Below are 16563 nucleotides of genomic sequence, written 5' to 3'. Positions count from 1 at the left end.
CTTGTTTGTTTTCAGAAAAGAAAGAAGAAATGATATTATAGTATCCATTCTTTTAAAAGGCCTTATTGGCACTTGGTTTTATATTCTACTGCTATTTTAATTTTTCTTCCCTTAAGCTAGTTGATCATATAAATAAATAATAATAAAATGCAATTTAGTTTTTATTTTCTTCTTCAAAATTAAACTAGCCCAGAGGGAAAATACCCAGTTGTCCAGTGGTCTGTGTAATAACTTCACACAACCTATCTCATCTGCCCTTTTATTTCCATCCCATTTTCTAGTTCAGGCCCTTGTTGTTTCATGTTTTTTTCTTTCTTTTTTTGCAGAAAACTCCTATATGAACTCTACAACTGAATTTTTTGTTTCAATAGAGTATCTCATAAATAATGGTCCCAAAGAAATATTTTAAATAGCAGATTTAATCGGGTAGGTGAACTGGAATAAACCAGGAACCCAAAATTAGGATACCTGTTTTTAAACGAGTTCTTGTACTTTCAAGCTGTTTTACCTTTTCATTTTATTTATCTTTTTTGAAAATCTGTTTCCTCAATTTTACAATCTTATTCTCCGACTTATTGCAAGGTTTAAGCAAGATTATGCGTATTACATTTTAGCATGATGCCTGATATTAAATAAAGATTTTAAGATCGCTGTTTAACGTTTCTCCCCCAAGCAAAACCATTGATAGCTTCCCATCACCAAGAGAATAAATTCCAAATGTTTACCAATGGCATTCAAATCATGCCACAAACTGGAACCAACATGTTCTTTCAGTGCACTTGCCCCTGCTGTATTCAGTCCTTTAGGAAGCTGGACATTGTTTCTGTACATGCCTTGCCTTCTCATTCCTTTACGTCATTTTTTGCATAGATTCTTTTATCTGGAATGCCTTTATACATGTTTGTTTACTGGTTGGAATGCTGCTCATTTCCCTTTTCCTGAAAGCTTTCCAGACTTTCAAGGTGCCATACAGCAAAATATAGTAGTTTATATTTCTGTGTCCTCAAACATCGTAAACAGTCAATGTGTCAGATGAACTTTTCTCCAATTCATTATAACCAGACAATAGGTTCTTTAAAGGCTATGACCAAATCGTGAGCCCATTTTCCTTCCTTAACATACTGCACCCAAATTAGCAGAACCTAGTGGAGATCTTGCGGCTTAGAGCTTGCTGAATTTAGTAAAGACAAAAATTCTTGTGTATGTGTGGTGGTTGCATGTGCATGTGTGTTAATGTAGGTGCCGTGTGTGTGTGTGTGTGTGTGTGTGTGTGTGTGTGTGTGTGTGTGTTTGCATGGGGCAATATGGAGATAGTGATAGAGTACAAGGAGAAGCTTGACTTTGATGAGCTTCTGAGAAAACTCATCTATCCATCAATCCCCCATGCAATTACTGAGTGTTTAATCCATGCCAGGCACTGTTAGAAGGCACCAGGAAGACAAAGTTCCTGCCATCGGCATTTACATACTAGAGGAGGAAACAGAAAATAAACAGGTAAGGAAATACATGCGAAGTATGATATTAGAATGTGATAAGCATTATAAAGTGAGAAAAATGGAGAAAAGGAATAGAAAGTGATGGGGTTGCAATTTTACAATAGATGATTAGAGAAGTCCTCCCAGTGAAGTGACATTTGGTGAACAGGAACATAAAAGAGGTGAGGTATTGAGCTATGTACGTATCTAAAAAAATATGTTTCCAGGCAGAGGAAACAGCAGTGGAAAAGGTTTTAGAGAAAAAAAAGTATAACCCAGGTTAACCTCTCTTGCAGAACTAGTTTAGCCTGTCCCTTTTACTGGTCAAATCACTATTAATGTTTCTGTAGTAAAGATCGTGTTTTTAATGATTTATATAATACAATAAAATTTCTAATCTCTTTCAAGCTTCCTTCTTCATCTTTAAAATGAAGTTAAACTCGGGAAAAAATGATTGTTCTAGCTCTGAACTGCTGCCCTACTATGACTTAAATGCTTCTCTGCTCTCCTAGCAGCACTTCCTTTGCATAAAAAATAGAATGTTTTGATCTTAGGAATTTATATATTTGATTAGAACATTATAAAGTAAAGAAAATTATTGTTGTTGTTATTTTTATTAGTAGTAGTATTTTCTCTGTATTTTTTGATTTCTGAAGCTGTGGCTACCTGGTTTTTTCTGTTTCGGTTATGATTCTAATTTTGAGGCAACACTGTAAAACTCTCATATACCAGTGGTCAGGAATGTGCTGCAGCAGATCCTCTCTCTCTTACTAAATCCAGAACACCAAATGTCTTAGTCCATTTTGCCTTACCATAAAGGAATACCTAAGGCTGATAATTTATAAATAAAAGAGGTGTATTTGGCTTACGCTTCCACAGCCTGTACAAGAAACATGGTGCCAGCGTCTGCCTCTGCTGAGGACTGCAGGAAACTTCCAATCATGACCCAAGAAATGAGGAGCCTGAATGCCACATATTGAGAGATGGAGCATGAGAAAGAGGCAGGAGGAGAAAGTTGCCAAACTGTTTTAACAATCAGGTCTCGGGGGAACCAATAAAACAAGAACTCATGATCTGGGCACCAAGCCATTCAAAAGGGATGTGCCCCATGGCTCAAACACCTGTCACTAGGCGCCACCTGTAATACTGAGATCAAATTTCAACATGAGATTTTGACACGACAAATACCCAAACTATATCACCTCAAAAGAGAATATTTCTGGGAATATTAAGAAGGGTTCACAAAGCAGACTCAGGCGTTGGGTTTTGTGTGTAACCATGGTATGGAATTCACAGGCAGTCCATGTTGCTAGCTCCGGTTTTGTAGGCTGAGAGGGGCCTAAGTCAGGTATTCAACCTAAAGCGATTAGCCTCCTTCACTTAAGCACTTGGCTGAAAGACTGACTTCAGAAGACAGTACTCTAGCTGGGATGTTGCACATGGAACAGATTGATCTTGAAATCTGGTCCTGAAGTCAGTTTCACAGCAGGAATTTCACACATGCAGGCACAAATGAGCACTTGTGCAAATCTCCATGAAATAGCTGCGAATATTGTCTAAACTGGCTTTCAGCTGGGTAGCCAGTCTTCCAGATAAATGTCAAATTAACTGGATAATTATACCTCAATATGAACTCAATGTCCAACAGTAGATTTTGGGGAGATTTATTTTTCTTTAAACAGTGCTGGCTTCGTAATCTTATAGAAACATTGTTTATCTCAGATTCTGAGAAGTATTCAAATAAATAAAAGAGTAAACCAAATGGATTATCATTTTCCTCTTTCCTCTTCCCTCCCTCCCTTCCTCCTTCTTCTTTCCCTGTACCTAGTGTGTGCAAAGAACTATGCTGGGTGTTGTAGAATAAAACAAGTTAACATATAACCTTTCAGTAGTCAACGAGCAACCTCATGGGGAAGACAGACAAATGCTAAGTGTAAAATACCATACATGTGCTCTAATAGAAATATCAACTATGTATTTTGAAAACATACAGATTCCAAGTCCCAAATCAGCCAGGACCCACTGTCTTGGCTACTGCTTTTAACTATGTTGATTAGCAAGATGATGACACATAGTAGGTATTTAAAAGATAGAACAGGGAATGCACTTTGTAATTTTGTGGAAAAGATGAGTGGCAAAGAAATGAAAACAAAGATTATATTTGAGCTGGGATATAAAGGAATTTCTTTTTTCTTAACCTGTTTTAATTTTGTTTTTGGTTTTGTTTTGTGAAAAATAACCCTGGATGCTTCCAACACTTTCTCTTTCTACAGTGACCCCACCTTTACAATTGCCTGTAATTCTCACTAGCAGTGTATTAGAGGGCAAAAGATTTGAACAGACACATCAGACAAGAAGATATACAAATAGCCACTAAGCACTTGAAAGGATTCTGAACATCATTAGTCATCAGTGAAATGCAAATTAAAGCCATAATGAATGGCGCTATGCATTTTCAGAATGGCTAGGATTAAAGACTGAAAAAAATCAAGCGTTGGTGAATACGTAAACTTATTGGGTTTATGTTTTGCATATGCAAAGTTTTATCTCCCTAAGGGAGAGTTTTACTTCCTATTTCCTAACTTTGTATGTTTTATTGCTTTTACTTTCCATATTTCAATTGACAGAACCTCTTATACAGTGTTTCCATTTTTCATTTTTGAATTTTAAGGGTCCTCTAGATCATCTGGTATATGTGTTGTGAATATTATCTCCCAGTCTGTGGGTTGCCTTTTGATTTTGTTACCTGTGCTTCCAAGGAGCAAAAATTTGGATTAAACAATTGATTAATGTTTTTGTAATGGTTAATAATATTCGTGTTCTAAGAAAACGTTTCTTAACCTCTCTAGGAATTTTATAACTTTAGGATTTACATCTAAGTCTGTAATCAATTTCCATTTTATGGCATGAGATACGAATCTCTTATCTTACTTCCATTTAGAAATTTAATTGTTTTAGTCATATTTATTGAAAAGTATTTTCTTTGATTATTGAATTGTCTTAGCGCCTTTGTAAAAAAATCAATTAAATATGTGTGGGTCTATTTCTGAACTTGTGACTTTGTCCCATCCCTCTGTATCTTTAAACTTTTGCCGCTCCTAACGTGTCTTGATTTCTGTAAGCTTTATTTTGTGCTGAAATCAAGTATGGTAATTATTCTAAATTTGTTCTTCTGTTAAAGAAAGTGCTTAGCAAAGTAATGCTAAGTTCTTTGAACTTCCATATAAATTGTAGAATCAGCTTATAGAGTTTGCCAAAAAAACCTGTGGGATTTTGATTGGAACTGCATTGAAAGCATAGACAATTTTTGAGTAATTGACATTTAACGATATTGAGACTTTCAATTCTTGAATGTAATTTATCATCCCATTTATTTAGACCTTCAATTTCTCACAAGAATATTGATAATATTTAGTGTGAGATCTTTATTTTTTCCGTTGCATTTATCTAAGTATTTTATGAATTTTAGTGCTATTGTGAATGGATTTTGAACAATTATTATTTTCTAGTTATTTACTGCCAACATATACAAGTACAAAGCATTTTTAATATTAACCCTTTATCCTGTAACCTTGTTAGACTCACTGATTAGTTCTAGCAGTTGTTTTGTAGACCTATTGAGGTTTTTTTGTACATATGTATTATTATGTATCTATATGTCTCAATAAATGCAAAACAGAAATCCCTGATTCTCTTTTCTACCAGGTTGTTTTATCTTTATATATGGAACTACCATCACTATCACATATTTGCTACAGACTAAAAACTAGACATTACCTTGATCACTCCTTTGTCTCACCTTCCAAATAAATCCAGAAGATCACATGGTTATCTCTGCCGTTCTAAATCTTTCCAGTTCTATTTATAGTTATATTCATTTTTACAGCCACCACCTTACCCCCCAGCTACAATCCTCCCGTGTCTGATGGATTAAAATCATTTACTTCATGATCTTCTTGCTGCTTCTATTGACCCTCAACACAACAAAGAGAGCTATCTTTTTGAAATGTTAATAGGATTATGCCTATACACTATCAGAAGCATGTCATTAAGCTTTAGTTGAAACCCAGGTTACTTACTGCTGTCTTCCAGACTTGAAACACTGTGGTCCCTACTTAAGCTCCATGCTTGTACTTTTTCTTCTACCCGTTATGGTATGACTGCAGCTGTCTTTTCTGTTTCTTGAATATATCCAGTCCTTCTCATCCCCGGGTGCTTGAAGTTGTTCTTCCCTCTGCCTGGAGTTCTCCTCACCTTTCAGGTTTCAGCTCAAAGATAAAATTCTCAGAGATGCACTAGCTTCCTTGAAGCACTAGCTACAACAGTTATCCTACAGTTAGTCTCATCTCTGATTAATCTGCTTATTTCTTTCATTACATTATTACAACCTGCAATAATCTTTTTATTTTATTTTTGACTGGCCTTGTTCCTATTACTATAATATAAGATATCTTATCTTTCAATTCGTTGCTGTATTCATAATACTTCAAATAATACCTAACACGTAATTGGAATTCAACATGTGTATTGAAGGAATAAGTCAATGAATAAATATTTCTAAAAGTCTAAGCTTCTGTTAAATTCCTAAAGGGGTCTTTTACTCAATTTAAGAACCACTGCTTTTAAAGTACAAAAAAACGCATAGATTTCTTCTGTTTTGTTCTAAAGCATAAGAATCACAATAGCATTAATCAAAGGAGGATATAAGGTAGGAAAGCAGGCATATAGGTATAATAAAATAGACCTCTCTATATCAGTTGATTTCTGTCAACCGACTAAATCTCAAATAGATTATGCATATTATGAGAGTTCCACTGGCAGCTTCTCAGAAATTTCCCTGAGATTTAGAATTTATTGGCATCTTCGATTGCTTTAGCATTGATACTTATGCGATTAAGACATTGTCAAGCACACCATTTGAGACAAATTTTGAGAGACAATGTTACCCTTGTTTTTTTTTTTTTGTTTTTTTTTTTTTTTTTTTTGAGACGGAGTCTTGCTCTGTCACCCAGGCTGGAGTGCAGTGGCCAGATCTCAGCTCACTGCAAGCTCCACCTCCCGGGTTCACGCCATTCTCCTGGCTCAGCCTCCCAAGTAGCTGGGACTACAGGCGCCCGCCACCTCGCCCGGCTAGTTTTTTTGTATTTTTAGTAGAGACGGGGTTTCACCGTGTTAGCCAGGATGGTCTCGATCTCCTCCTGACCTCGTGATCTGCCGTCTCGGCCTCCCAAAGTGCTGGGATTACAGGCTTGAGCCACCGCGCCCGGCCGAGAGACAATGTTTCCCTTGTTTAAAATACTAATTTGTAATCCTTCCCTTCTATTTTTATATCGTGTCTTGCACTTACTTTAGTTATCTAGCTTTTGTTGCTTTTTTGTATCTCTAAAAACCATAACATCTTGCCCTTGAATTTTTTGCATTGATACATTAGTTATGTGACTGAAATCATTTTCCTTCTTATTTATTTTTTTCAAGAGATACTAAAAGAAATCTTACTTTATTCTATAAGATTAATTTATAAAGCAGCTCCTTCTTTGGCACATGATCAGATACCACAAAAACATTAAATGTTTTCAAATAGATTTTAATAATGTCTGAACAAAACAATGGTCTTCCCAAAAGCTATGTTGATGTTTACCTCATATGCTTAAATCAAAGAGGAAAAGGGTCCACACAAACCACCACACAATTAAAATAATAAGCACACTGATATTATATTGCCCCTAAAATGAAATCTATTCTTTTAAAATCCAATGTACTGTGTATCTCACCTATATAATTTACTTGACAGCTGTCATTTATTGAGTGCTTTCTCTGCTATTACAATAGTTAATATACATCTTTTTTGGTTCCTCTTCCCACACTAGTAATATCGTAAGCCTCTTTGGTGTTGCATCAGGGATTCTTACTAGAAATGTCCCATGGTACTTGGAACACAATAGCTCCTTGTTGAATTTAACCACTAAATTATAACAAATGTTCATGACAACAAATGTTAACCATATATTGGGAAAATGCCAACATAATCAAGCCAGAAATATCCGTATGTATTAATCAGAGACTGTATTCTACAGAGTTGCAAGGATTTTGTCTTTTTTAGCTTCAAGTTATTATAGAGCACTATTATTAACATAGAACTACATTTTTGCCCACTTTCAGTATGGCTGTGTTATAGGCTGAATTATCTTACTCTAAATATTTATATGTTGAAGTCCTAGCCCCCAGTATCTCAAAATATGACTATATTTGGAGACATGAGCTTTACACATGTAACTAAGTTAAAATGAGGTGATTCTGGTAGGTCCTAATTCACTATGACTGATGTCCTTATTAGAGGAGAGTGACAAACGGGGAGGCAGCTGTGGTGCATGATGATCGCAAAAGAAATACCATGTGAGGATACAGCAAGAAGGTGGCCATCTACAAGCCAAGGAGACAGACCTCAGAAGAAACCAACCCTGCTTACACCTTGAGCTCAGACTTCTAATCTCCAGAACTGTGAGGACATAAATTTCTGTTGCTTATGTTACCCTGTCTGTGTTTGTTATAGCAGCCCTAGCAAACTAATACAGCCAGAGTACTGCTTCTTTAATGAAATTCCATTGATGTTTCATAGATGAGAACACTACTTCTTCATAGGGGGTGAGGAAGTTTAGGCCAATATTTAAAGATATGGCTTTGACATTCCATAAAAGTCACAGACAAAGGGTTTCAGCTCTATGTCTTCCCTGGCAGTTGTCGTTTATCTGCTATTACAATCTTTTACACACATGTATGTCCATGAAAAGTTCCTTAACTGTATTTAATTTCATTATGCATAAAAGATTTTATTGGCTTGTAAAAATGGATACAATATACATAAGGTACTTAGCATTAGTCAGACATATATTAATCAATTACTATATTTCAGTTTAAAAATAGATGTTTAAATTTTACATAGGATTTTAAAGAAAATAATTGCCTCTAGGCCATCCAGAGTGTCTATTGAATTAAAATAAACATTTTGTTTATTGAAAACAATATATAATTATAGAACATTTTAAAGATGGAATAAATTTTAAAAAACAAACAACCTATACTTTACCACCCATAGATAGCTACTGTTAACTTGTAGTTTTATTACCTGTAACTTTTTTTCTTTGGGTAGTTAGCAATTTTAAAATGTATTTATCATATGACATATTTAATTCTTAAAAAATATCTTCTTACTAAAAACTAATGCATACTCACAGTTGAAAAATGAGGAAATACATAAAAGTATTGTAAATACACTTAGAGGTTATAGTAATTGTTAATAATTTTCTATATTTTATTGAAATCATAAAATGCAAATAAATATTAAAATAAATGAACTAGAGGTACTCATAATTTGTATTTACTCAATAAATATTATCAGAAACTGTTTTATATGCACAAGATATAATGCTGATTAAGACAGGCCAAGTACCAGACTTTCCTTTTACCTCATTCCATTTGGGGAAAGAAGTAATAAACAAGAAAAAATCAATTCTTGTTTCAGATGGTATGAACAAACTGATATGAACAAACAGTTCGATAACTGAACAAACTCTTGTTGAAATCAATTGCAATTGCTAGATAAAATATTCTTACAAACCCATTCCTCTCAAAACACAGACAATCTTGCAAGAAAGATAGAAATTTTATAATAGAAATTTTTATAATAGAAAGTAGAAACTCAGAGTTATAAGCAGAGAACTGAAACAGGTGGTTACTTCAGGGTATTTGCCAAACCAAAGACATCTGAGCTTAGATTTTAATGACCTCAAGAACTAGAGAGGACAACGGACAAATTTCATATCCAGAATAGGTATGAGGAATTTCTGCCTCAACTTGACATTGGATAGAAAGAGAAAACATTTTCAATATTTGATAGACATAAAATCAAATTTGTTAATGCAGTTTAAAAACATAAAGTAATATATGATAATGAAAATGACAAAATGTCTTTGAAAAAATATTAAATAAGATTTCTGAAAGTGAAAAATAAAATCATTTAAATAGTTCAGTATGTGGCATTATCAGTAGTTTTAATTCAACTGAGGAAAGAATGCACTGGAAAATATATTCAGGAACTTAATCAGACTATATAACAGAAAAACAAAGAAATAGAAAGCATGAAACATTAGGAAACATAAAGAAGAGAATCAGAAAATCTAACATAATTGAATCACCTGAATTTTAAAAATTGAAGAAATGGAGAGAGCTATATTTGAACAAATGATGCCTAAAAAATTTGCCATAACTTTTTACAAAACACCAATCATTAGACTCAGAAAACCAAATGAATCATAGTAAGATACATAAAATATAATTCCTATTGTCACACTGTAATAAAACTAAATAATTAAAAAGGCAATGTTCATAAAAGACTTATGAGAGAAACAAAAGATTGCTATTAACAAATAATAGATTGCTAGCTGACTTCTTAATAGAAACAATGGCAACCCAAACATAGAATAACATTTTCAAAAAGTTGAGAAAAAAAAATAATCCAAAATGGTATACCAAGACCAATTTTTATATTCAGACAGTCCAGTAGCAGTGTCTCAGATCCGTAATTCCAGTACTTTGGGAGGCTGAGGTAGGTGGATCACTTGAGGTTAGGAGTTTGTGATCAGCCTGGCCAACATGGTGAACCTCCGTCTCTACCAAAAATACAAAAATTAGCCAGATGTTGTGGCAGGTTCCTGTAATCCCAGCTACTCGGGAGGCTGGGGCAGGAGAATCGCTTGCACCCAGGAGGCAGAGGTTGCAGTGAGCAGAGATGGCACCAATGCACTCCAGCCTTCGAGACTGAGCAAGACTCCATCTCAAAAAAAAAAAAAAAAAAAAAGCTCAGACAATTAAAAACAAAGTGTTGTGTTGTTGTTGTTGTCTATTCAGTTTGAGATGGAGTCTCACTCTGTTGCCCAGGCTGGAGTGCAGTGGTGCCATCTCATCTCATTACAACCTCCGCCTTCTGGGTTCAAGTGATTCTCCTGCCTCAGCCTCCCGAGGAGCTGGGATTACAGGTGCCTGCCACTATGCCCAGCTAATTTTTGTATTTTTCAGTAGAGATGGGGTTTCACCATGTTGGCAACAAAGTATTTTTATCAAAATACTCTGACCACTCTAAATCATATTTCTGCTGAGTTGCAGTGATCCTACTACAAGGACAGGTAGGCAAGTATAAAACTAAAATGGGGTCATTAATATGCCCTCCTTTTATAGTAATTGATCTTACTGACAAAATTGAGTGAGAATGAGGATTTTACACCACCCAATGAACAAGCTTGATTTAATGGACATAGATATACACAATCATATTATTTGCACCTAATAATAGTTTACTTCCTTTCTGTTACTCATATTTTTTATTTCTTTTTTCTGATCTTATTGTATTGGCTAAGATATTCAAATAAAAAAAGTTAGTGAGAAGCAATGATAGTGGATACCTTTATCAGTCAGGAATAACTATAGTGAACAGAAAATTCTACAAGTACTTGAAGAAGGAAGGAATTTGATTAAAGGATATGGCAAGTCAGAAAATCACTAAAAGTACTGCCGGTCTAGGTTGTAGATTAGGCCTTCAGGGCTGTCACCCAGAACAAGGCAAAACTGTTCTGAGTTTTGAAAAGATAGTACATAGGAGTACTATTTCTAAAACCACAGCTGATCAAGAAGATGCCACTGGCTGCAGTGTTACTTTAAAGACACACAGAAAAAAGAATCCTCACAGATTCCATTTTATATTCACATAACTAGTTGCAAGGAAATGTGGATTTGTAATTTTATGCCTCAGCATATCTAGCTAGCAAAAGGGTAAAGGACAGTTGTATGAGCTACAGTTTTGTGAGCAGTGTCTTTTTTTCTATTTTCATGAAATGTTTTTTAAAAATTATCATCATGTTGTTCACAGTATGCTTTTCCTGCATATCTTTTTTAGGTTAACTGTTTCTAAAAATGGAGAAAATTTATAGTTACAGAAGTATAATGAAAGACTTTTAATTTATTTTTAAGTCAGAGGCAGGTTTTTAGAGAGTCTCTAACTTCCTGTTTTCTGTTGGACTTTCTCTGTACCTGTGAACTTTTATGCTAGCACATCTTTGGGTTTCTGTCTGGAAAATGATCTCCTTTCTCCCTGTACATTTTCCCTTATATATAGTTTAGTCTGTTACTTCTGTGATTCTGTCTCCCATCACTTTCACATTCTGTCTTCCATAAATGTGTTAAATTAACTCATCCACGATAGGTAATGTCTCCCATTATTTTTGGGTGATAGGTTAATTCCATTTATTCCGTTAGAATCATTGTAACTGGATTTCTAGAGGGAGTGGGGGGAAAAAAGACACAGAAAATTCTGCTGAATTTTTCAAATCCTCCACTTATTAATTTAATCTCTTATTTTTTCATTAATATCTGATAGAGATATGTTAAAACCTCTCATGATGATAAATTTTTCATTTTCCTGGGATTCCATAATTTTTCTTTTTTATAAGTTTTGAAACTTTGTTGTTAATTGCATTCAATTTTATAATCTTTCTGGTGAATTGAATCTTTTCTCAATGTCTGATTACTCTGTTTATTTGTATTTTGATTTAAAGTACCTTTTATCTGATATTAATATAGACACATCCAATATATTTATTTTGCTTGAATTTGCCTCATGTGTTTTTTCTCTTCTTTATAGAAATACTTTTAAAAATATATTCTTAAAATACAGTGTGACAATTTTTATTTTTATTTTAATACAATATTTACTTCAGCCCTACATTGATTATGATTCGTTTATAAATTCTGTCCGTCCATTTGAGGGTATTTTTTCTTTCTCCTTTTTTTCAGTCATTGTAATTTTTCCACCTACTGGTTTAGAATTTATATCAAATCTATATTTTAGTAGTTTTTCTATAATTTTTAAAATTAATATATACATTTTAATAAATTCTAAAGCTAACAGGAAGAATTATATTGAATCTATTCCTATAAGAATTCCTCTCACTTGCCACTATTTTACTTTTTGGTCAGGTTTTATATATATGTTAATTGATTAATTTTTAAACTATTACTGTTGTTTAATATAATTAATTTTTGCCTTTAGTTTTACTGATATAATATCATTTTCTTCGTTCAGTATTTTTTCTTGAACCTCAGACCTTCCTTTGGAATTGATTTTCTTAAATAAAGAATTTCTCTAGAAGTTCTTTTAGAGTTTATTGGTAGTATATGTTTTTACTTTGTGTGTCACTAAAAATACTTTTATTTTATCCTCATTACTGAAAGATAATTTCACTGGGCATAGATTTTCCAAGATTATTTTTAAATATTTTTAGCTAATCACTGTAATGATGTAGTTACATTATATTCTAAATTTTATTGTTGCCAATATCTAATAGACCTTTTACAGTTAGTCTATATTTTGTCACTGACTGCTTTTAATTTTGTCTTTGGTATTTTACTATGTTCTCATTTGGATTTTAAAAAAATATTTACTTTTTGAATTATCTATGTTACCAATTTGAGGAATAATTTTTTTCCATCAGTATTCAAACTCTTTGCTATGCTTTTTAATTATTTCTTATTCTCACCACTCCCCCCAACCTTTTTTTTCTTTTCCAAAGACAGGGCCTTGCTCTGTCACCCAGGCTGGAATGGTGCAGTGGTGCAATCATAGCTCAACACAACCTCAAATTTCTGGGCTCAAGGGATCCTCCAGCCTCGGCTTCCTGAATAGCTGGAAATGCAGGTGTGTGCCATGTCTTGCTAAATGTTTTATTTTTCTTTTTGCAGACACAGGGTCTCGCTATATTTCTCAGGCTGGTTCCACACTCCTGGCCTCAAGGGATTCTCCCTCCTAAGCCTCCAAAAGCATAAGGTACTCTAAAAATAGATTATGTTAAATCTTCTTACCTTATTCAATATATCTTCCAGTCTCTCCTATTTTTCATGTAGTTTCTGTTCTGCAGTTGGTTTAATTACTTTACTACTATTCACCATTTTATTCATGGAGGATACATCCGATGTTTCTGCTGTACTGTGTGTTTTGTGCATTGAGTTTCTAAATCCTGTTATTACATTAATGTCTGCATTTTACATTTTATTATTTTTCAGAATTACTTGGCCTTACTTTTCAAAGCATTTAAAAAAATCATATTCAACATATCTACATTATATTCTTGTCTGATAATTCTAATACTTGCAGACTTTATGGGTTTAACATTTCATTATTTTCTGCTAATTCATATGGAGAGAAATGTTTAAATATTTTCCTCTTATTTTTATATATATATTAATTTTAGGCTTATCATATAACTTAGAATTTTATGTGAATTCTTTGAGACTTGTTTTGAAAATACACATTCTTCTGGATTTTTTTTTTTTAACCTTTTCTGGGAGTCTGAGGGTAAAACCAACCTGGAACCACTCTAAAAGAAATTTTCAGCTTGGAGATTTTTGTCCCAAAGGTGGTGGTAAATCTGTCCCCAGACTCATATAAATGCAAACTTGCTGTTAAGAATTCTCAGAGAAATTTGCGAGGACATTATGTTAAACGAAATAACCCAGGCCCGGATAGACAAAAACACTGCATGAAATTACTCATATATGGAACCTAAAAAAGTTACTGTCATAGAAGTGTAGACAGTAGAGGCTGGGTGTGGTGGCTCACTCCTGCAATTCCAGCACTTTGGGAGGCTGAGGCAGGTGGATCACCTGAGGTCTGCAGTTGGAGAGCAGCCTGGCTAACATGGTGACACCCCGTCTCTAATAAGAACACAAAAATTAGATGGGCCTGGTGGCGCATGCCTGAAATCCCAGCTACTTGGGAGGCTGAGGCAGGAGAATCGCTTGAATCCGGGACAGGGAGGTTGAAGTGAGCTGAGATCGCACCATTGCACTCCAGCCTGGGTGACTGAGCAAGACTCTGTCTCAAAAAACAAAACAAAACAAAAAAAAGTATAGACAGTGGAATAGAGGCTATCAGAGATAGAGGGTTGGCGGGAAGGGGGAGCAGTTGCTCAGTGTGTAGAGTTGCAGTTAGACAGGAAGAATAAGTTATGGTGTTCTATTACACAGTAGAGTGACTATAGCTAATAGTGTATTGTATATCTCAAGGTAACTAGAAGAGAGGATTTTGAATACTATCACCATAAAGAAATGATAAATTAAAATGACACATATGCTAATTATCTTTATTTGTTTATTATACAATGTATACATGCAATGAAACATCAAACTGCACCACATAAATATGTGCAATTATCGTGTGTCAATTATAAACAAAATAATACTTAAAGAATTTTCGTAGTAAACATTTTCTTTTTTGTTCAGCTTCACTGGGAATCAGAGACTGGTAAACATATCTCTGCTAACTCTCTCCAGTCAGGTTTTAACTGACTTTAACTTATGATTGGTCAGAAGCCTTGGTTTTCTCCGAATTTCTCTTAACTGAGCTGCCATTCTGCCAGCGCCCTAGTCGCTGTCCTCCTCTCTCCAGTGCAGTTGGCTGATGATAATAGAGGCTTTAGGCTGTCAGTGGCGGACACTTGACTCCAGGTGAATATCAGCTCCAGCACTCACAGAATTCTCTCCTATTCTGTACACAGGGTTTTTGTTGTTTTCACATTTTATTCATCAAAATTAGTTGTATGGTTATGGGAAGTGATTCCATTAATGTTTAGTTTGCCATATTGCAAAATAATGGAAGTCTTTGTATTTTTCTATGTTTAGTTTTTAAATTGTTGAGCATACTCTATATGTGGGATTTAAGGATAACCAACACAAGTAGTAACAGTTAGATAAAAACATTTATACAATGGCACGTAACGTCTGACTTTGGATAGGTTGTTTTAACCAACCAAAGTCAGATATTATGTGCTATCATATAAATGTAAATTATATAATTTTTATATAATTATTAAAGAAATTAGTACAACAAAATGCAGGTTAGTGCGTTTTACAGATGGAGAAAATCATTACTAAGTTTCTTCACAATGACAATGGCCATTTTTTCCTTTATTTAACTTTATTTTCAAAGTAAACTAAAAAAATTCAGAAATGTTCCTGGCATATTATCTTGATAATTATCACTAATAATTATTCTGATTATTAACACAACCAATGCTACAAATGCTAGGGCACAAAAACTTCATATATAACTTTATTTATTCATTAAATATAGTATAAGATTAATAATATCTTCATAGCAGAACTAAGGATGCTACTTATTTCTTATCAAAATTTCTTAGGATATATTTAGACCTGGCTTATTTATTTTCCTGGAACATGATGATTCCTGAGGCAGAAACAATAACCATGTATGCTAAATGAAAACTATATTTTTTGTTAGTTTGTTTTGATGCAGAATCTCGCTCTGGTTACCTGGGCCAGAGTGCAGTGGCGCGATCTCAGCTCACTGCAACCTCTGCCTCCCGGGTTCAAGCAATTCTCCTGCCTTAGCCTCTTTAGTAGCTGGGATTACAGGTGCCTGTCACCTCCCCCAACTAATTTTTATATTTTTTTAGTAGAGACGGGTTTTCGCCATGTTGGCCAGGCTTGTTTCGAACTCCTGACCTCAGGTGATCTGCCCGCCTCAGCCTCCCAAAGTGCTGGGATTACAGGTGTGAGTGACTGCACCCAGCCAGTGAAAACTTTCGTGAGCTAACATTGGAGGTACTCACCTTGATGCAGTCACATCAACTAAGAAAAGCCTGAAAATGTTTTGTGTTAAAGCTGATAATCAGTCACATTACGCTTAGCTAAAGCCTGTACAATTACTGCAGTCAAATTGTTTAGCACCTCTGTTGAAGACCATTTAGGTTCTACTTGTTATTTCTAATGTTTCTATTGCATTTTCGTTTTTCATAATCACAGTATTGTAGTACGTAAAAGCCCACAAAGCTGTTTCTCTCCTGTTGTCCCAGTCATATGTTCTATGAAAGAACAGAAAACATAAGTGTAATTAACATTCACCACATAAACAAAACAAAAAAAAAATAGATGAGAACAAGAAAAGTGAAGAAGTTTACCTTACGTCATACAAGAAATCACTTGCAGCACACAATTTCTAGTTCTGACAGCTTAATCTTCCATA

General features: G+C 34.3%; 1 long non-coding RNA gene across 1 annotated transcript in view; it reads left to right on the top strand.

Annotated features, from left to right (window-relative positions):
- The first annotated feature begins 1304 nt into the window (after positions 1 to 1304).
- The window catches only part of LOC106997182 (uncharacterized), a 33723-nt gene continuing 18464 nt past the window's right edge, over positions 1305 to 16563 (top strand). Inside the window, exons 1-3 of the long non-coding RNA XR_001443314.3 lie at positions 1305 to 1494; positions 7810 to 7973; positions 13263 to 13347. This is a non-coding gene — a long non-coding RNA (uncharacterized LOC106997182). The remainder of the gene's footprint in view (positions 1495 to 7809; positions 7974 to 13262; positions 13348 to 16563) is intronic.

The sequence above is a fragment of the Macaca mulatta genome, chromosome 2, assembly GCF_049350105.2.
Source record: "Macaca mulatta isolate MMU2019108-1 chromosome 2, T2T-MMU8v2.0, whole genome shotgun sequence".
NCBI lineage: Eukaryota > Metazoa > Chordata > Mammalia > Primates > Cercopithecidae > Macaca > Macaca mulatta.
The sequence above is the reverse complement of the archived record's forward strand: the minus strand, read 5'-3'. Positions and strand labels throughout refer to the sequence as shown.